Source organism: Caretta caretta, chromosome 6 (genome assembly GCF_965140235.1).
Source record: "Caretta caretta isolate rCarCar2 chromosome 6, rCarCar1.hap1, whole genome shotgun sequence".
NCBI lineage: Eukaryota > Metazoa > Chordata > Testudines > Cheloniidae > Caretta > Caretta caretta.
Genome location: NC_134211.1, coordinates 75,939,936 through 75,962,593, shown reverse-complemented (window position 1 = coordinate 75,962,593; position 22,658 = coordinate 75,939,936). Strand labels below are relative to the sequence as shown.

The following is a 22,658-nucleotide window of genomic DNA, read 5'->3' as shown; positions in this document are numbered from 1 at the left end:
GCCATTTTCTTTAACTATGCAGATCACTACCCCAGCATCAAATTCTATTGTATGTTACATTTTGTTTACTTTCTTCTTTCCCTGTTTTTGTTTTCTTTATACTGGAAAAGGCATTTTGGACCAAATTCTGCTGAGTATCTTCAATGCCCAAACTTCTCAGTGAAGCCTTGTTGCATGACAGGGCCCCGCTCTGCCTTACGTGCAAACAATGAGAGCAGATGGGGGCTCATATGTGGGCATTTTCTGACAATTGGTGATCAAGCTGTGAAATTCATCTCATCTCTATGGCTATACCAGTCGGAAGGAGCATGACATTCTCCATGGAAAATATGAGTTGTTGGCCCTAATTTTGTACTCTTGCTTGGGAGGTCATGTAAATCTGACACAGCAAAAAAACAAAAACAAAAAAACCCCCAACCTATAACTTTGAATCTGTGAGTGAGGTCTTTTGATGAGACCTGTCAGATGCTTGTTACGCTGAAATAAATGCTCTTTGGCTGCTTTTTGCTCCTGATTAAAAAGAGAGCAAAAATGTAATCTAATTCTTGAACAAATTTCAAATAGTGTCATCATTGCTAATGGTTCCTTTACAATTCAGTTCATCACTACAGGCAAATTGGTCTCATTCATAAATTCTCCAATTGTCAAAACAATGTAAACAATCGTTTATCAGAATGCAATATATCTTGGGTAGCAATCATAATACGAAGACAATGCACAGTTATATCCAGGACTGCCTATTCTGATATGTTTGCAAGGCCAGCCATGATTGGTTATATGTTAATCTGTTGCTATGAGCAGCATATTTTGTATTGAAAACATTCAGTGTATTAATTGTCTTTGAGAAAGGTATTTGAATTTCTGAACTGCTTTAGTCAGTATTTGTGGTTCTCCAGATGGAAATAAATTAGCTTAAACATCTTTTTTAACATTCGTTATTTGAAGTTGATGTTTAATGTAAGATCAGGCAGACCATTTGAAATCTGTCAGTTCCTAAAGATGCAGATTCTTCCTCAGAAGACTTGAGGGCCCTATCCCAGGCTAGTAAAATAAACAACTGAAGGCAGAAAAATATCAGAGAATGATTCCAAACATGTCATGTAAGGAAATATATCTTACTTACACACATAAGTGAGCTAAAAGGGCTAAAACAAGCTGTTCCTCAAAGTTTTGAGCCTAAGTAAACAAACTCATTTTATATCTACTGGGAAAAATTCCGCCATTCATGCAGCATGTTTGTCAGGGAGGAGATGGGAAGTAAGTCAGAGCACTGCCAGCATTTGGCTATGTCTGTTAGGAGATTCAGATGTTTTATCTGAGAGCAAGATCACTCAAAGAGAGAATGGCTGTGAATACAGAATCCAAGTAGCATATGCTGGCCTGGGTAAAGTGCTTCACTGTGCTTTTTTTTAGATTTCTCCACTGGTTATCGCTACCTTCTAGAACTTAGACATTTCCCCCCATAGATGGCTACAGAATGGCAGTGAAATTTAAGTTATAAATCTTCATTTTTCAAAGTGTCTAGGTGTTTATAGGCCTGATTCAGTACTCAGTTACACCAGTGAAGATCAGGACTGAGTCCAGTGAAGTCAATGGAGTTACACTGCCCTAACACCAGCGTAGGTGAGATAAATGTGAGAGGTCTTTTAATGCGCAGAAGGAGAGGTGGTGTCCGACAAAATAACAGACCCTGGCTTTTGCTTAAGCTAATTAGGGGGAATGGAAGGGAGACAGATGTGGACTTCTTACCATTCTGATCAATGATGTTTTAGGACTTAGATTTTACAGGAGAATATCAACCTGTAGTTCTGCATCCAGTCATGCAGTCTGGATACTTCAGCTCAGATGAGTGTCACAGTCATTAGATCAGAAACTAAAAATAATTATTAACAAATGTTGTGGTCTTAAACTGCCTGAAAAGAACCTTGTTTGGTCAGACATTACTCCATCTGCCTTAAATTCTGTATTACAAACTCATACTGAATGGAAGAGTTATCTAAAAATCACACTGGCACACTGAGAACACCACACAGGGCAAACTGCAATTAGCCACTGTAGCTGGCTGAACCTGATAGTAGTTTCCTCCACCCCTGAACTGACATGGTGCCCAGACACTGGACCACATAGAATCTGAGGCCAGCAGTTACTCCTAAGCATGGGTTTTCTGAGCTCTCACAGCTCTAGGTTAAATAGATTTTTTTTCTAAGCACTCAGAGTCAAAACATTTCCCTGCTATTTTCCAGTGCATTGAAGATCTGAGAAATCTATTTATTTATTTGTTTTATTTGTTGCAGATAGTAGATAATCTGACATAATAACTCTGCAAGCTGTTTAGTCAGGAAAATGAAATGCTGTCCCACTGATTCAGACAGCAGAGTGGTCCAGTTTTGTCCTGAAGGAATGGAGTCTACCAACCCCATCATTCTAGGCAACCCTTTTAACTTCATTTGTCTACATTCCTCCTCTCAGCGAGCAGGCTGTTCTCATATGCCTCTCTGCTGGCCAGAAATATGGGCCACAGAGTTTCTACCAAAATTAGAATCAGCAATGCTTCATGGATCAGCTAGTAGTCTGACTTTAATAGCAAAAAGCAGATATAACAAAGGGAAGAACAAGAGAAACACTGATTTTTTTTCCTGTTGACAAAGTAACAGCTGATAGCAGTTAGAGAAATGTGAGGTAATTATTAGGAAAACAGCAGACTGAATAAAACATTATGGGGTTAAACCAAATTCACATACAAGTATGCAGCAGCCAGAGTTTTAAAAAATGAACATTGCATCATGTTGTTCCGCTACTGAATATGATTCTTCCTCTGGCATATCCTTCTTTAAAGTTGTTTTCCTTTCTAAAACAACATTTTATACATTCACACAGAGATGGCAAATGCATGTTCAAGTAGGTCTCATGGCAATGGAAGTTCATTGCTGCTGTGCAATGCTTTTAATGAAGGCCCTTGTATCACTGCTGCCATTGATGTGGTACACATGTGGAAAATATTTTCAGTTACTAGTGCAGTATTTGTGAAAAGCAGCAGCATTACCCAATCTTGACAAAATCAAGAAAGAGAAAACTAATGTTCACCACATGCACTACCCTGAAAACTCGGATGAACTTTCTGTGCTTCTCTGCTTTTGCTTTGAAAACAGTGTGTATGCAAGTGATTTAAAATCATGGCTAACGCCCCTACTTTAAATTTATTAACATGGGCTGTCTGCATGAGAGCACCATTTTAGCCTTAAACTGAAATGCTCATAAAATCCAAACACAATACCAGAGATATTTAATTTCGGCTTTTACTGGGATATTCTTCCAGTGAATCCTGAGAACATCTGATAGGAGTTACCTTAAAAGTTTTGAGTTTAAAATAGAGTTGGGACCGCAGTCCCCTAGCCCCAATCACAACACACTTGAACTTTGAGTAAGTTCAGATCTAGATCCAGACTTTGCAGCTGGGTCCCATCCCTAGTTTAAACACATAGAAGGATCAAAAAAGGCTATAGTTGTATACATAGTTTACAGGAAATAGTCAACACAACGTTTGGTGTACCTCTTCTATCCTTTAATTGTTCCGAAGTATCCATCCAATTCTAAACTCCAATACTTAATTTTTTGTCATGACTTTAGTGCTTAAAGCCTTACACAACCACTTTATCATGGTATAAACGTGGCCCTGATTTGAATTCTAATCTCACTTTACATCTGTTTTCCACCTGTGTAACTCTATTCATTTCAGTGGGGTTATCACTCATTTATGTTGGTGTAAGATCAGAATCAGACTTCATCACTTTACCATACAACATGAAGAGACTTTGGGCCGTATCCTCAGCTGATATAAATAAGTATAGCTTCCTCAAAGTCAACATCAGTGAGATTATAATGTGAATAGGCTCATGACATTTATACCATTATGAAGTGGTATAGAACAGAGCATTAAGGCTTTAAGAGCTGCAGTCAAGAAAAAAATTAAAGATCTGAGTTTAGATTTCAGTACCTTCAATGAAGCTATGCCAGTTTATTTCAATAGAGCTATGTCAAGTTACATCAGTTGAGAATCTAGCCCTTTAACTCTTATGCTACAGCATAAGCAATCTACCAATCTGTCATTATTACTGGTAGGGTAAAAATTAAGCTGTGCAAAAATTCCATTTTAAGGACAGAGTTCCACAGCTAATTAAACAGGTATTGGTTGTCTCCTAAACATACAGGGCTATTTCTTTCAAAAGCAAAAATACAATGTTAATAAACATTTATAAAAGCATAACAGAAGAAACCCTTTCTTTAATGCATTTCAAATGTGCATGCTATATTTTGCCTTCTAGTACAAAGGATTTTTATCTTGAGTAACGGTTTAACAGATTAACCAGTTATTCATTTCACAGGCTTGCACCTACAGTCTTCACAGTAGAAAACAAATTGGCATTTCTCTGTTCTTGTGTAAAATGCTATTCAAAAGGGGCCACACACTCATTTAAGTGCAGAGTTCATTTTCTGCATGGGCTAAGTGAAAAATCTCTCCAATGGAAAAAAAGCAGTAGGAATAAACTTTATGTCAAAGGAGAGTTCTTCTGGTCCCACATCCACAATGTTTATCCCAGTGGGATAGGATACAGTATGTGAAATTGCTATATTTTGCAATAATTATGAAATAGAAATAACATGTGGTATAAATAGAATGTATAACAAAGAACAGCAGTATATGTTAAAATAAACCACTGGTTATGTCAAAACTAATAACTTATTTACTGTGATAAAGTCAATGAGTTAACAAGTCAGATGAGCCTAGTGGTTTTACTTGGCCATTTTTCTATTCTGTGTTGTTTTGGTGGGAGGGAGTTGTTTATTTTCCCCTCGTCTTCCAGACTCGGGGTATATTTTTTCAGAATCATATTTTTATACAATCTTGGCATATTTTTATTTGTGACTTCTCTGCTTACACATTTTTGGTGTTTTTTAGAAAGGACATCATGATAATTCAGTATAAGTGTTGATTTTTTTTATCATTTTGCCTGGGAAGTGGGGAGTTATTAGATTTTATGCAATACATAGAACATTCACAGTCCTAGAAAATAGCATCTGTCTTTTTCAGGAATAGAGGTAATTGTGCTTTGTGACAGTGCACATCCTTAAGATGCTATGTATCATTGCGTACTTTAAAAAGCAGTACTCTTTTCATTGATCTTTCCATTTCGTTTTTATTTCAAATGCAGATCTTTTTCCCCATTGAAATTTTAGCATTTTTATTTAGAAATGTATAGGAAAAAAGCCATTTCAGACATATTTGGCACGATAAATTACTTTTTGTGGTTGAAACAGTATTCGCTTATGTCATGGGTTGAACATCCTCCTTTATTAGAATGCTATTTATTGCCACCAGCTGCAGTGCTTAGCTAAGAAAGTTCTTGACACCAGCGATTGCTTTTCAGCACCAATGCTTCCGGCTGCTAACAGGGGCTTCTATTTCCAAACGTAGCCACCCCTCTTAAGCTCTTCCTTCTGGTATACAGATATCTCACGTTGTTACCAAGTGGAGTAGGTGGGGGATGGGTCTGAACCCACTAATGCTCTATGATCTCTCTGGCTGTAAATCTCCCATGGCTTTGAGATTTCTTGCCAAATATCACTGGCTTGAAAGCTGTCAAATGCATTCAGGAAATCTACCCATCAGTAATGGATTTTTCAAAATTAAGATGTGAATTTAGCTTATGAGCAAAGGGCATTTCACATAACTAGCCTCTGCTTTATCAAAAGACACAGAGAAGTACTGTATATTATCAGCTGTGTAGACAGTGGTCTGTATTTCATTACATTTTACAGCAGGGGAAACTAGACAAAGGTAATTACTCTTCTTCTGTTAAAGGCTATTATTACTCTTGCATGAACAGTTAGCACTGCTATTTTCTCTGCTGCCTATGTCTGTGGCATTCAGGAAAACCAAGCAGGAAAAGAATAAAAGTGGTAGGATCAGCACATTTCCTACTGGACAGTAAGTGCACCTTACAAGGTAAATCTTCAAAGCAGTAGACCACATGTGTGCTGGACCTACATGTACAAATCCTGTTATTTTGTTGATATAATTTGCACATATATCTTCTTCACACTGGTTTGGAAGTGTACCCTTGTAAGACCACTACACATAATTGGGCTCAAATAAGCAACAGTGGTAATCAGTGACAGGAGGAGACCTGAACTCTATTAACATGGAAACGCAATTTCTTTTCTCCCTTAGAAAAGAAATACCCAGTAGGTCAAAGATGAGGTCATTTCTGCAGCATGGTGCAGGCAGGCTTGTAGCACAAACGCCTGAACCTGTGAACCAGGACTTTGGTTTGAAGCGATGTCAGGCCCTCAGCTTTCATAAATACAAATTTCTCCCCTTGACTAACCACAAATACAAGCAAAACACTGATTTGAAACTGTTACCTTTAGAACAAGCTAAAAATTAGAGCAGCAATGAACTCTTTGACCTCCCAGCAAACTCAGGCAAAGAGGTCTTTGAACATGCTAACAAGTTTTGACTCACTGACAGAGCTGATAAAACTAGATATTCCATTCAGAAGGAGGCCACTTCCTCAGAATTTAGTTACACTCTTATCCTGAATGTGACTCTCATATATGTGGTGGGTGCAAGGTGCATCTGAAATTCTGCACTGGCCACTAGACTGAACACAGGGAGTCTATTTCTTAGCCTTACTCTGCAAATGACTTAAAGGTGGCCTTGGGCAAGTCACTTGGGGATCTGGGCCTCAGCCTCTCTGTATCTGTGTCTATGTATCTGTAAAATCAAGATAATACCTCCTACCTCACAGTTGGTTGTGAGAATAAGCAGGTTAATACTAGTACAGCAGTTTCAGTGTGTTAAATATCATTATAATTATTAGCTATTTATAAGTTACCTTAAAAATAAAGTATCAGAAGGGTAGCCGTGTTAGTCTGGATCTGTAAAAGTGGCAAAGAGTCCTGTGGCACCTTATAGACTAACAGACGTATTGGAGCATAACCAGGACCCTTTGCCGCTCTTAAAAATAAAAAGGACTATATAAAAGCTAACATCTTCTCCTCACATATAATCTGATTGGGTCAGAGTCTGTTACACTCTGGCTCCTTTTGTGATATTTAGGTAGTACACAGACAGAGATTCTGGCTGTAAATGGCCAGCAAAGAAATCCTCTGATGGAAGGAAACTCTTTACTGGCATAAAGCCAATGGAGCCAGCTGCTGTGTCAGCCTCCACTACCACCGTCAGAGGGGCATGCTGGATGTGTGGATCTGCTCCTCTGTACTGATCCTACATTTACATAAGGCCCCTTAGTGGAAAAGTCTCATGCTGGGGCTGGTCTGGTACAATTAAAAAGCATGGTTCTCCAATGGTGCCTCTTCTCTGCACCAGTTGAACAAATGACTGCCAAAATTTAGCACAGGGGCCATTGCAGTCAGAGACAAATTAGAGCAGCCCTGTGCTTAGGGGTGATCTAGCCCACTCCTGGGGGAATTTTGTGCCACTGTAGTGAAGCATAAAAATGCTCCCCCCACACAGATTCTCTTTGTTTCACCCCTCCCTGGCAGCTGGAGGAGAGGTAAATCACTGAGGGGAGGAGAGGCTGGGGATGCCCCAGGCACGCAGGGACATTAGTCCCAGTTAGGCGGGGTGGGTGGTGAGGGAGGAGAAAGACCAAGACAGAGTTCTCCCTTCCCCTCCCCCTTCTCTTCTCTGCACAGGACAGCCAGGGCTGGGTCAGCTCAACCCCCAGAAACTTCTCCTGGCTTCAGGAAGCTCTGCACCACGGGGTGGGTGCTGGGGGGGAGGGGTTCTGGGTGCAGGCAGTGAGGCTCAGCAGGGGCATTTGGGTGTGGGGGGACAGATGCATGGGGGTTGGGCAGACAAGAGGAGCAGTGACCTCTCCTCCCGGGCACCCAAAACCTCCCCACAATGAACCCCATCCACATCAGGAGCCCCACGCACCCAGAAACCCCACCACCACCAAACCTCCTGAACCCCCGCCAAGCCTCCCCCCTGCATCAGGACTCCCCCAGACTCCCACCCCACTGAGCCCCAACCAGCTTCACCCTGACCCCCCACCCTCCCAAGACCAACCCACCTTATTGAGCCCTAAGCACCTTCACCTGGACTTTCCTGCAAAAAGTCCCATTCCCCTGCATCCAGAACCCTGCACCGAGCCCCTGTGCATCCAGATTCCCCGCCATACCCAGACCTCCCCACCAAGCTGCCCACACCCAGATTGGCTGCACAGAACCCTGGTACTCTTGAAGGAATTCTGCACCAAAAAAATTAAAATTTTAAAATTCTGCAAAGTTCTGTGTATTTTATTTGTCAAAATAACACAGCAACACAATAACAATATGATCACACCATTTTCAATTATTTTGGTAATTTATTTCAAAATACTTGTCAGAAAATGGCCTGATTATACTATGTTATTTTGACAGATAAAATATGCAGAATTTTAAAATATTGTGCGCAGAATTTTTAATTTTTTGGTGCAGAATTCCTTCAGAAGTAACTAGCCCCTGGCCAGCCCCAGGGTCAGGATAGGCACAAAGATGGTAGTGCAGTAGAGTTTAGCTGGCCCCAAAAATCTAGACCTGAAAATTCTTTTGCCATAGAAACCACTGAAAGATGCCAGAGAGATAAAAGGAAGTAAACTACATAAGCACTCATTTGTTCTGTGTTTGTACAGCACCTAGTGAAATCCTGGGCTATGACTAGGACTCCTAGGTGCTGTGGTAATATAAATAAAAGTTAAACAAGCTTAATTTGTTCCTTTTCATTGGTCATTTGCATGAACTTGTGACAAAGTAAGAAAGAGTCAGATTTTGACCTCTCTATAGCAGTAAAAATCCAGAGTAACTTCTCTGACTTTAATTTTTACTAGTGGGTAGAACAGAAAGCTTCCCCTATAGACAAGCTGCTCTCTAGGGAGTTCAGCTGTCCAGCAGTATAACTCTTCCTTGCGCCCTGCAGGAATATGAAAGATACGGGGACCATGTAACCAACTATTTTGGAACCATCTTTCTAGCACAGCAGCTCGCCCCACACACATTCTTTCCACACACATGCCTGATGGGTCCTCTTCGGTGCCTAAGGACACTGTTCACTTCCCCACAGAAGGTTCCCCATGGCGGGAGTGAATGAGCAAGCCATCACATGTGGGAGTGCTGAGATATGTGCCCATCTGTGCTTTTACACCAGTCTCATGCCTGGAGAGGTTAAAGAGTGGTGGGGAGAGTTGTTTGAGCATCCATGGTTACATCCTTGCTTACTTTGCTGGCTTTATGTACAAGTTGTTATGTGGTAGTAAGATCAAGAGGACGCATACCCCCTTCTCTTAGGTTGCCCTGTTGCAGGTTCCAAGGTATATTTGCTATCCTTGGCACAACCCAATCTACTCATCAATATTGACCGTAATTAAGCCCCATAGGTTATCCTGAATTGCCCTACACACATCTAGGATTTCTTCTTATTTTCACTGTTCTAATTTTTCTCACTTTAAAATTCCCAATTGACTTTGATTAAGCTGCTAGGGAAACCTGATAAGCTTTAAAAAGCCAGACAGGGTTAGTGAGTTCTCCTGGCTCTCTCCAAAATATGTACTTGAGAAATTACTTCTATTTTTCAGCCCAAGTGAATAAATACTTTCAAATAAAAATCACACTCGAGTGCAGTGATTCTCCAATGTTATGCCAACATTGTCTTTTTTTTTTTTCATTAGATCAGCAGAACAAAAGAAATGGCTAGATGGCATCTGAAAGTATGATTCAACTAAAATATGTTCTCTCAAGACAAGCTTTTCTTAGAAGCACAAACATTTAGTCCTGAGTGGCTATAGAAGTTAAACATGTCATTAAAAGTGGTAGCAAGTAGAACAGTACAGTCAAAGTCGGTTTAACACAGTATATTTACAATTTTAACTTACACCTTTTCCATTCCTAGAAGTCTTTTGAGCTACTTAAATAACGAAGACAACATTCATAAAACATTTTATAATCCACCCATTAAATCTCTTTTTAATACAGGTGTTGGGGGTGGGGGGGTTCAAAATGATTTACACTTTTCTTTTGTCACTTAATATAACTTTGGCATATAAAAATACCGCCTTAGTATTCCATCATCTTAGGTTGCAATTGCATCTTTAATTGCATTTGCCCCATGTACCTCCTCTATGGCAGCACATACTATGCAACACCAACACTATATTTCAGTAAAGCAGAGCAAACAGAAGATGAGATTTTGTCTTTTAAGCCACTAGCTGCAAGGAGCCATGCAGCAAGGGGATTCCTCAGTGGAATTGTGACTTAGCCAAAATTCCTTAGGGTCTTTGAAGGAAAGTATGCCAGAAAGGGTGTTGCACATGGTCCTCTAGGCACATGCTCAGCTCTGCTGGGGTCCAGGTGTTCATGCTTCTACCTTTACTCCTTTTTGGAGGCCAGCGCCATTTGCAATCCAAACCAAGTACTGACCTACGTACAGGGAAGGCTTCTTCCATCCCTGACTCCATGTGCATGCACTAGATCACTCACAATCACAATCATGCTCAAATAAATTGGTTAGTCTCTAAGATGCCCCAAGTCCTCCTTTTCTTTTTGCGAATACAGACTAACACGGCTGTTCCTCTGAAATCTGACCTTCAGCATCCTAACATCTAGAGCAGACACCTAGCAATTAATTAATTGCATACATTCAACACTGAGCAATGGCAGATTTAGGTATCCTGCACAGTAGGCCATTTTAGGAGGGGAGTGTTGCCAAAAGCAGAAAGGTAGGGTGCCTGAAGCAATGCTTCATAGTCATATTAAGGAGTTTAATTGGGAAGCCTCATTTTCAAACATGAGCATCTAGATTTCCCAGTATGTCATTGACTGAGGCAGAATCAACACTGGCCTCCATTTAAGTGCAGTTGCAGGCAGCACAAAAGATGAGGTGCATCTGTGATTTTAAAGCCACAGGCCACAATTTTCAGAAGTGACTAGTGACCTCGGGTGCCTCCATTTTTGGTTATTCAACTTGTAACACCTTAAAGAGGTCGGACTTTTAGAAAGAACTGAGCACTTATTTATCTCATCAGGTACTGAGCACGATCTGAGCACTTTATTTATCTGAAATTAAAAAGAAACTGAGTAAAGTAAGTTCCTGCTTGAGACACCTATCTTTGGAATCCCAAAAAGGATTCATCAAGTCTGTTCAGTTGTTTTCTGACAACTGGGGTTCCAATAGTGTGAATGAGGAAGAGCAGTGAAGATTAGAAGTACTACATATGAACCTCCAATCCCTTCTTCAGTCAAAATATTCTTCCACACCATGGAATCCAGAACCCAGCTTCCACCCTTGGGAACCTGAGACACATTCCTAGCCAGTTAATCGACAGAATCAAAGACCAGGCAGCTTTGAAAGAAAATCATCCTGGGAAGCTTATTATGCCCAATTTGAAAAAATAAGTCAAATGAACCATTCCATTGATGAACAAAATGCACAATTTCTTGTTGCTATTATGAAAGGACCTACATTTACTGTGCTATACAGTTTGTCAGAAACCAGTTGTCAAGCCTTAATCTCTGCATTAGCCAGTCATTTTGGAATTGGGGACCAAAGTGCCAGGGTGCAGTTCAAGCATTGCATTTAGACAAGTGACAAACTTGCTGGAGACCTGGGGAAAGTAGCATATCAAATATATCCTGTTGCCACCAAGGAGTTACATGACGTCTTTACCAAAAACATATTTAGAGATGTTTTACTTTTATACAATACTGATGAGAAAATACAAATTATCCCTGCCATCCAATAGAAAGTTAGAATAGGTTTTTGGAACTGTAAGCTTTCTCTCTTGCAAATCTTCAACAGAAAAAATGAACTGCAGGATCAAAATGGACTGAGAGAAATCAGAAAACAAGTCAAACTAGTACAAAGAATGGCAAGTCACTGCTATTTGGGAAAAGTTACTTTATTATAGATATTAGTAGCCAGAAATCAACAAATTTGCTTTCACCAGAACTCAAATTATTTTTTCATTTAAGCATTGGCATTACAGTGAAGAAAGCCAGAAAAGAGGAGAGTCCCAGGCTTGGAAGTGAGAGAATACATTATCTTCAGCCAGATATGGGGCCTGGTCCAAAGCCCACTGACGTTATTGGGAATCTTTCTATTGTCTTCTGTGGGTTTGAATCAAACACATGGTTAGCTTGTAATGAAGGCAGAAAACTTCAAGTTTGAGGGGCTTCATTTAATTCTTGTAATTGTAGCCCCAACCTACATAGTTAAAATTGGTTAAATCCAGTATGAAGGAGAAAGTCTAACTGTAGATTTGAAAATACAATGTATACAGGACAAGGCTACTGTGCAGAAAACTTCAAATGTCATCCCGCTTTGAGCAGATGTGTTAAAGGCAGCACATTTATTGGTCATTATACTCAATGCAAGTAGTGAAGAGGTTCAATTTTACTTTTACATACAGAGCTTTACTATTATTAATATTACTTTTACTACTATTATTATTAGTCCTGCCTCAGTGTAGGGGATAGGACTAGATGACTGTGATGGCATACTCCCCTGTATTCACACCCTACACACTACTGTAATAATCTTTGTTTAAGGTATGCCTTGTAAGGTATCATTTGAAAACTCATAATTTGCTGGTCAGTATTGTCCTGATAAAATTTGTGGCAACGTCATATGTGAAGTCATAAGGTTCCTTTGTATGGTATTAAGGGAGCACGTTCAAAACCCAAGGCCTGTCTTGAACAAACGAGTATATGGTTGCCTTAATTTGCATTTAAGCAGTAAACACTCACCAAGCAGGAAGGGACAACAATGGACGCTCACACATGGAATAAACAGTAGGGAACATCTTTCCCTGACTCTTAGTCTTCTACTTCCCAGCTGGAAATGTTTTTCAAGAAGGAAATGAAACGATAAAAAGGAGCACACACCTCAAGAGACTCCCCCTCCTTTGAGGGAGGAGTCCTGACCTGAAGAGTTTGGTCAGTAACCTGCATGTGGTGAGAAAGTTTGCTTGAATCTAGTATAGTTTGTTAAATTAGGCACTAGTAAGCGTTTTATCTGTTTTTTTCTTGTAACCATTTCTGACTTTTATGGCTCATTACTTATACACACTTAAAATCTATCTCTTTGTAATTAATAAACTTGTTTTATCTAATACAGTGTGATTAAGCTGAAGTGTCTGGGTAACTCCATTTAAGGTAATGATCTGGCATATTATTGCCTTAAAGGAATAATGGACTTAATATATTTGCACTGTCCAGAAGCAGGTTGAGCAGTACAGGACATATATTTCCACGGAAAAATCCAGGACTGGGAGTGCGTTGAGGTCACATGCAGTATAAGCCAGGCTGGTGAGAGCCAGGGTGTAACTGGCAGGCTGCAGTTACACACAAACACTTAGGGTATAGCTTGCATGGTGGAAGGCTGTTTGTGAGCAACCCAGGTGGGAGCCACTTCAGCAAGGCATTGTAAGGCACCCAAGTTTGCAGGGCAGGGGTAACACAGCCCCCCCACTAGTCTAGATTGTACCCCAGTATGTCACAATGACCTATTGAGGTCCCTTCCAGTCCTACATTTCTATGATTACTCTTGTTATATTCTGACCATGCTACTTAACAGGGTGGAATAGCTCACAGAGAAAGGCAATAAAAGTAACAGCATTTAAACTTTACTGAGTAATATCCAGAGACCCCAGAATATTAGCCCTGGAGTTCTAAACTGAGAACAGTGTCAGACCACCATTTGATTTGGGGCTTATTTAATTCTACCTATTTTGACAATCAAACAACATTAACCCCTTATGTGAAAAACTATTTTAGAAAAGGAATACACTGTGAATATTGTGGAGTAATGAATTTTTGGACATGACTTTCTGCTTGCTAATGCCTGTCTGGTAGATGTAGCACATAAGGTGGTATAAATATAATGTGACGAAATACTTGTGACAAATATTTAAGACCAGATTCTTATTTACACTGAGGCATTTAAGATCACTCTGGCAATGTAAAGGGCCCTTAATGTACATGAGAATCTGGCTTGTAATGTTCTGTCCACTCATTCAATTGGCGGTTGTAAGCAGTCACCACATAACCATGACCCCAAAGGAGAAGGCAATTCTATTAATTGGGCAGGGGCTCTCTGGGGTTAGTTAAGGGGTTCCCAAATCCCAAGCTACATGCCTGAGAAAACACCACTTGTTTCTCTCCCAAGCACTTGAGGAAGAAATACTGCACTCAACAATCAAACACTATTTTTCTGAGCAGAAACAAACCATCAGGTAGTATCAGAGACAATTCATGGGGTGGCGGGATGCATATGTGGTCACATGTACACAAACACACACCACAATAGTACAAATTACCCAGTCCCCAATGCCTAACTGCTCTCTAAACCAATTAAGAGTCCAAACAGCCCACAAGCCCAGTTTCTCAGTCCCAATCAGGGTACCTTCCAACCCTCATGCTGGTCACTCATGCGTGGGCATGTGACAAGCTCTGAGTTCTGTGTCCTGGGCTCTGCAGCACTGACCCGTAGGGTTACTATGCTGCTCAGGATTCTTACCCTGGATCTAGGTCATGCCCCAGCTTGCTCCCCAGGCCAATCCTCCAGCTTCTACCCTAAATCCAGGCTGTGTCTGAGCCCATTCTCTACTGCAACAGCAGTAACAAACAGCCATAGGCTTCTCAGCATGTGTTCTCTTTAGCCCTGCCCCTGTACCAGCTGACTGGCCCAGAGCCAATCAGATGCCCTTCTTCCAATTCCCTGCCTTGTTCTAGAGTGACATTCTGCCCTACCATGTGGAGGCTGGCTGGTAGCAGGAAGTGGGAATGGAATATTTCCTCCCGCCTCCAGGTTCAGTGCCCCTTTCTGTCAACTCCTTCATCACTCAGTATTCCAACTTCCAAGAGAAAGAGCTTGGAGGGAGGCTGCTCCTCATGGGAAAAGCTGTCCTGCAAGGTGCAGAGTTGTATGCACCCTACCTCCCATTGGCCTGACTCCATCTTAGTCCCTTGTATCAAGACCCAGCCCTAGCATTAGGGTTGTACTTTGAAGGATCAAGTTCAAAGACTGCTGAACCAACTTAATACCTGGTGAAACTTCAAGGTTCAAAAACAGCAGATGGGAACCTGGTTTCAAGAATTCTGCTGGACTCACACAGAGATTGCTCCCCACAGAAAAAGAAAGCTATTTAAAAGGATGAGTGAGCCTATTGCCAATAAGCACCAGCAGACTGTGTGATAAACGAGAAGGAATGTTTAACTTTTCAGCCTAGCTCACTAAAGAAAAGAGTACTACATCCATCAAATTTACTTCTCTCCTTGCTGGATGATATTTACCAGCACAGTTCTGCACTACTCAAGCAAGGATGAAATGACAATGGCAGCAGCACGGGAAGCACTGGTATAAAAATGTAGGTAAATTTCCACAATGACTGTATAACAAGTCTGTGCCTACATACATGTACATGTCAAGTAACAGCACAAAAGGACACATTAGATGGGACTTATATTGCCATGGACCTCAGATGCTTAGGAATAGCTCAATAACATGAACAGTTATACCATAAGATAATTATGTTCCTGCTAGTGACTAATTCCAATCAGCACAAGGACCTTTAGCTCAAGTATTCAGAGCCAGGGCTTGTGCTGCTGAAGGTACCACGTTCTGTTCTCTAGGGTGTCTGTTACACATATTTTATGCCTGCCTCAGAGCAATGCTCCAACATCCTCATTCTCAAGAGCATTAAGTTCATGTACAAGTTTTTAAAAAGAAAACTCACTTAGCAACGTGATTTTATATCATTTAGTGAGCAAGAGCAGAGTATTTATCCATGAAGTTGCTAGGGAGTTCTTTAAAGAGCCCCTGACTGTACATTGCATGTTATTTTTTTTTTCAATTAAACTGATAAAGTGTTGGAACACAGCGTTCCTGTGTTTCCTTGAGTACTCTCAAAGGCAGTTGAACATCTGGAGGAAAAAAAACTACGGCAGAATAGAACAGTCACTATAAAGATTCTTGCTACTAAGCTGAATCAAGATTCACCAGTCCCTACTTACTTCTGGAAATGTGATATGAAATGTCTATGAGAAAGGAATTGTAGCACTTTAGACAATCAAGTCAGGACAGGGGATTATGAAAGTATACAAAAATACACTGGGGAGATTCTTGGGTGCCAGAGCAGCCATCCTGAAAATATAGACTTCTTCCGGGCTCCATCTTCTGTTGCTTCAGATACATTAATGCAAAGTGAATGTTACGTTTTTGCCGTTCCTTATTCCGTGTGTATCTTGAAGGTTTGCTTAGATTTAACAAAAGTGAAATTATATGAATTAGTAATTTCATTCATAAGACTGAGTATTGCCTCAAGAAACCCGCTGTGTTTGCAGGGGGAGAGTGTGCCTGACCAAGGACAGGGGTTGGAAGGAGTAAGAAGTAGAAAAGGAGGAGGGATCTGACCAATGCTCTGATCCTGCAGTCAATGGGAGTTTTGTCAATGATTTCAGTGATACAGGATTGGGCCCCCACAATGTAACATACGCATTATTTTCTTTACCTACATTTTAGACCTTTTTTCTCATAAACTAATGCTTCCCTCGAGCAACATTAATTTGTGTGAGCCGATTTTCTCAGCACACTACAAAAGGTCTCAGTGACCTTGGCTGAATTGCAGAGGTGAAATTTTCATGCTGATGAACTATTCTTCATGAATTTTTCCCAGTGAGTAAGAGGCATGAGCAGGCTTTTCTGCAATGTCAGACATCCATTTAGTCCCTTTCCATCTTCCCCTCCCCCTGAAATAACAGAGCATATAAAATCATGCTGAGGATAATTTCTCTCTCTCTCTCTATATATATATATATATGAATATTTGAGATCCATTCTTATCTTACTCAGTTTTCCTTAGAGTGTTTTGGGAACCAGCATCATAGATAAAATACAGAAGTTTATTTCTTTTTAAGATGTCCCCTTCAGGATTGCCATATCACAGACAATTAATGGTTAATTAATTATGCTGGTTTGCATCTACATAGCATCTTTTGTCTGAAGATCTCAGTGCGCTTTATGAACATTAATGAATTAAGCTTCATAAGAACCCGGTGAGGTATGTAAGGATTAGTGCCATTTAACAAATGATTTCTGCAATTGCACGCTAATGATTTACCCAAGGTCACTCAGTGTGTCAGTGGCAAAGCAAGAACTAAACCCTCATTCACAGTCCTCTGCTCAGATCACTAGCTCTCTTATTACTCGCACAGCACCTCTTATTATCTGCTCATCACAGTTCTTTATTATGGGCATACTCTATTACATATTTTCACATTGGCATTTGAAGATTGAAATCAAGCAACTGTCCCATCTCTCATGAGCATAGGGCAACCAGATGTCCTGATTTTATAGGGACAGTCCCGATTTTTGGGTCTTTTTCTAATATTACTATTACTCCCCACCCCCGTCCCAATTTTTCACATTTGCTGTCTGGTCACCCTACATGGGCATAAACATTGGCACCAGCATCAGAAGATCCACTGGCAGTCTAGGTTATTAATGTCAGTAGCAGCGGAAGCATGCGCCTGGCCTACAGGCCTATACTGTTTTGAAACTATTAGTATTACTCATTTCAAATAGATCTAAATACTTCTTGTGCATTAGCCATTGATAGAGACTATCTGTGACAGAATATCTTGTAAAGTTTACATATTAGGCCAAATTCAGCGCTGAGGTGAGTGACTTCACTGAGAGTTATACCCATTTATGCCAGTGCCGAACTACGGTCTATTGCATAAAGACTTGCACTGTGTCTTCATATTAACAATTACAATCCCCATTCCCATTCATGAAATCACTATAGGAAATGTAGAATGGCTAACACCACACATTTGTGATAATGTAAAATGTCAAATAAAACCGTAACAGGCTTAGACAACAGCACTTACTCATCATTTGAGATAACTCTCCTCTGGACCCAAGAGCTAGTGTTATAAAGATTAGAACAGGACTATCTTAGGTGTATACAGAGAGTACTTTTATATCATAGTTAACTTCTCTGATGTTCAGAAAGGAACTATTGGCCATTGACCAACCAACAGGTCACGTACATCATTACTTCTGTTGAAGAAAGCTGATCGTTCAAACTGGCTCTGAAACTCTAAAATAGCTCTTGAATTTCTGAGGCCCTGGGAGATAATTGGTCTAGTGGGTATGAAAATTACAGCACATCAGACCAATTTATTTTCTCTTTAGCATAGTCATGGGAGAATTAGAATGTCAATGGTTCATCAAGGGGTGAGGAGGAGTTATCCTCCCCTATGGGAAAACTCTTGGATAGGGCCCTTCCTGACAGGTGGAGGGAGGGAGGTTTCCTTAGAATTCTTTCACAGGAGAGGTAGAGCTGCCTCCCTTTGATGTTCAAGGAAGATGAAGAGGGTTTGGAATGAATTATATGTGGATAATGGGGGAATCAGCTGGAGGACTTGTTCCTTCCCACCAACCCCTGAGCACACTGCCTCAGGCTCCATTAATTTTTCAGCAGATATACCATTGGCCCCTGAGACTGAAAGTGGGTACATGTGTGGTGGAAATGCAAATTTCTCCCCAGCTGGACACTGGACCATGTGTAAATTCCCAGGCTTGTGGAGGGGTAGAGGGATTCAGGATAGAGGGGAAGGGTGCCAGACAGGAGGTTTACACAGCCAATTGCAACGGGGGAGATCCACATACAAAGAGTCCCTTCTCGACATGGATCCTGGTGGAGTGATTTTCCATCCCTTTTCACTCCCTTCCCCCCAGAAAATGTTCTTAAAGACTGTCTATAAGCCATGGATAAAGAATTGCTCATATTCATGTAACAATGCTGGAAGTAGTTCTCTCTCTCTTCTTTCTCCCCACCACCTGACCCCAGTCACCTAATAAGCCAAACTTGTCCCTAGTGTTATCCCACTCTAGTGGAATTGCAACAGGAATGACTTTGGTACATTATGTCTACCCATAAGCTGCAGATAATGCAAAATACAGCTGTCTGCTTTGTGAGTGAGATGAGCACCATGTGCACAGAACACCATTGCTCAAGCCTCTGCATTGGCTTCCTGTTAATTTCTGGATGCAATTCAAGGTGTTGGTAATGATCTGAATGGTTTGGGACCCAGCTGTTTTGAGAGACTATTCTACCCTATGACCCATTGTGGAGGTTAAGATGAGCCGGGAGGCTCTTGCTATCAGTTCCTGGAGTAGCTCCATTGAATGCCCTGCTTTAGAATTAAATCCCCTTGACAATCTGCCAGAGCTTTGTCTCACGGTCGAAGATGTTATTCTCTGCTTTAGTTTATGTCTGACTTCAGTATTTTGTTTTAATTGTCTGTCAGTTTGTTGTTCCTGATGGCAGAACACTGTGCAAGGGTTTATGGGATAATTATTTTTTAAAATTGTAAGTAAGCCTTTAGCTTCTATGGCCATAAGCACTCTAAAATAAAAGACCTGAAGATAATGTTCCTGCTCCGAAAGTTGGTGGTACAATCCAGTACCCTGGGTTATAGAACTCCAGGAAGCCCAGTATAAAAACCCTTCCCTGCCAGTCATTATTAAATAGAAACCTAGGGGGAAAGATGTTCTTGTGACATAGTTGCTTCAGCTAGTGTCACTGCAAAAGCTTAATGGATGCAACAAGAATCAATAGGTCTCATGAGGAATGTGTTACTGGTAATGGGAAATTTCAACGGATAAGGCTCAGAGACCAGCTCCTCAGCTGAAATCTTCATCAGTGGAACTACACCAATTTGCCCCAGCTGAGGATATCATCTCAAAAGACTAGAACAAGGTGCCAGTGGCAAGGATGCAGCACCACTTATGTTGGCACCTAGATAATGATATCCTGACTGTGGAGGTAGGAGGTTTGGTCTGGTGTTTAATGTGCAGGACTAAGTATTGGGAGTGCTGTGATCTGTTCTTTGTTCTACCACAGACTTGTTTAGTGACCTTGGGCAAATCAGTTCCTGACTGGATTCCAGATATGGTGGGGGCAAGGGCGGGGTTGTTTTCTCTGTCTATTACATGGGGCAAGTAATGTGGTTTACATCAATAATATCTGTAAAGTGAATGGAAGAGTTAGAAGTGCAAAGTATTATTATTTATTAAAGGATTACTATAAATTATTTTAGTGAAGAACATCAGGTCCACCCTGTCACTGACCAAGAAGTCATCAAGGTGGCTGAAATGTTGTTTAAACAGTTCTTTGCAGGATTTGGAATAACATGTTAACTTCATTCTGATGAGGAAAATAATTCTGATTCAGAAATCGTCAGAGCAAATGTATAAAAACTGGGGACTCAGCAAAGTCCGTATCATACCAGTGAGACCTGTCAGATGGGATGGTGGAAAAATTACCCAAGCGTCCTATAGAATCAAAAGAACTCTCTCGATGTGCTGAATAAAACCAGTTACATAGGTCCATATCCATTTAGGTACCTAAATCCCAGTTTAGGCACCACTGTGATCCACAAAATCCCCTGCCTTAAACTAAGCCCTGGTCTACACTATGAGTTTAGGTCAGATTTAGCAGTGTTAGATCGGTTTAGCCCTGCATCCGTCCACACTACGAAGCCATTTTTTCTGACTTTAAGGGCTCTTAAAACCAATTTCTGTACTCCTCCCCAATGAGTGGATTAGTGCTGAAATTGACCTCACAGGGTTGAATTTGGGATAGTGTGGATGCAATTTGACGGTATTGGCCTCTGGGAGCTATCCCAGATTGCTCCATTGTGACCACTCTGGACAGCACTCTCAACTCAGGTGCACTGGCCAGGTAGACTGGAAAAGCCCCGCGAACTTTTGAATTTCATTTCCTGTTTGGCCAGTGTGGTGAGCTCATCAGCAGAGGTGACCATGCAGAGCTCTCAGCACAGGTGACCATGGAGTCCCAGGATTGCAAAAGAGCTCCAGCATGGACCAAACGGGAGGTACTGGATCTGATCGCTGTATGGGGAGACAAATCCGTGCTATCAGAACTCCGTTCCAAAAGAAGAAATGCCAAAATATTTGAAAAAATCTCCAAGGGCATGAAGGAGAGGCTATCACAGGGACCTGCAGCAGTGCCGAGTGAAACTTAAGGAGCTTAGGCAAGCCTACCAAAAAACCCAAGAGGCAAATGCCCGCTTGGGGTCAGAGCTCCAGACATGCCGCTTCTATGATGAGCTGCATACAATTTTAGGGGGTGCCCCTACCACTGCCCCACCCCTGTACATGAACTCCTGCAAGTGGGGAGTCTCACACAACAGGGATGAGGATTTTGGGGATGAGGAAGATGATAGCACACACCAGGCAAGCGGAGAAACCATTCTCCCCGACAGCCCGGAACTGTTTATCACCTTGGATCCAATACCCTTCCAAGCCTCCCAACCCGGGCTCCCAGACCTTGAAGGCGGAGAAGGCAGCTCTGGTGAGTGTACCTTTGTAAATATAATACATGGTTTAAAAGCAAGCAAGTTTAATGATTAATTTGCCCTGAAGACTTGGGATGCATTCGCGGCCAGTACAGCTACTGGAAAAGTATGTTAACGTGTCCGGGGATGGAGCGGAAATCCTCCTGCTGGGCTGTTTGGCTGTGGCTGAACAGAAATCATCCCCACTGTGGCTGAACAGAAATCATCCCCCGCATAGCCATGCGGTGGGGGGAGGGGTGAAGCGATCATCCCAGAGAATTGGGTGTGTGGGGTGGGGGGGAGGAGGGTTAGTTGGGTTTGTGCTGCACGTTAACCCGAAAACCTCAGCCCCTCCTTTTAAATGGCCAACGCATTTTAAAGGGCCAACCCAACAGGTGCTTGGTATGTGAAATGAGGGTGCTGCTGTTTGAAACCATTCCCACATGTTAGGAAGGTTAAAGAAGCCAAAAGACTGTGGCTTACCATGGCTGCCTGCAAGCCAAATTCTGTTGCCCGCCGGCCCTGCATTTGTGGTCTCTCACACCATACCGGCAGGCCCTCGATATAAGAGGCAAAATGCGACCTTGTAAAGAAAATACAGATGCTATGTAATGTTAACAGCTTGGTTCACCGTGAAAGAGTCTACCCATTGTTCTCTAAAATGTCTCTTTTTAAAGACTAATCTCCCTTACCGAGGTCTGCCAGGAGCACCCATCTCTGCCCAGGCGCCCCGGCAGACCTGACCAAGGCCGGCCAAGAGCACCCAGGAAACGACAAGGACAGCTACTCGTCGTACTGCACTATCTCCTGCCACAAGGCAATGAGCTGCTGCTGTGTAGCAATGCAGTCCCACGTCTGCCAGCACCCAGGAGACGTACGGTGACGGTGAGCTGAGCGGGCTCCATGCTTGCCGTGGTATGGCGTCTGCAAGAATAACCCATGAAAAAAGGTGCAAAACGATTGTCTGCCACTGCTTTCACGGAGGGAGGGAGGGAATGGGGGCCTGACGACATGTACCCAGAACCACCCGTGACAATGTTTTTTGCCCCATGAGACATTGGGATCTCAACCCAGAATGCCAATAGGCGGCAGAGACTGCAGGAATTGTGGGATAGCTACCCACAGTGCAACACTCTGGAAGTCAATGCTAGCCTCGGTACTGTGGACACACTCTGCCGACTTAATGGTCTTAAGTGGGGATACACACAATCGACTGTATAGAATCGCTTTTT

General features: G+C 41.7%; 1 protein-coding gene and 1 long non-coding RNA gene across 5 annotated transcripts in view; one reads left to right on the top strand and one right to left on the bottom strand.

Moving 5' to 3' along the window:
• CDIN1 (CDAN1 interacting nuclease 1) overlaps nucleotides 1-22,658 on the top strand; it is a 245,111-nt gene that overhangs the window by 196,493 nt on the left and 25,960 nt on the right. The window lies entirely within an intron of this gene.
• LOC125639183 (uncharacterized) overlaps nucleotides 1-22,658 on the bottom strand; it is a 76,692-nt gene that overhangs the window by 39,533 nt on the left and 14,501 nt on the right. For 2 of the 4 annotated variants that reach the window (XR_007357402.2, XR_007357401.2), the window contains 2 exons: nucleotides 21,910-22,009; nucleotides 11,881-16,313 (listed from right to left, as the gene is read on the bottom strand). The exons of 1 other annotated variant lie outside the window; for it this stretch is intronic. This is a non-coding gene — a long non-coding RNA (uncharacterized LOC125639183). Of the gene's footprint in view, nucleotides 1-5,503; nucleotides 5,636-11,880; nucleotides 16,314-21,909; nucleotides 22,010-22,658 lie in introns of those variants that run through there. One more of the 4 variants, XR_007357404.2, reaches the window with a different exon arrangement.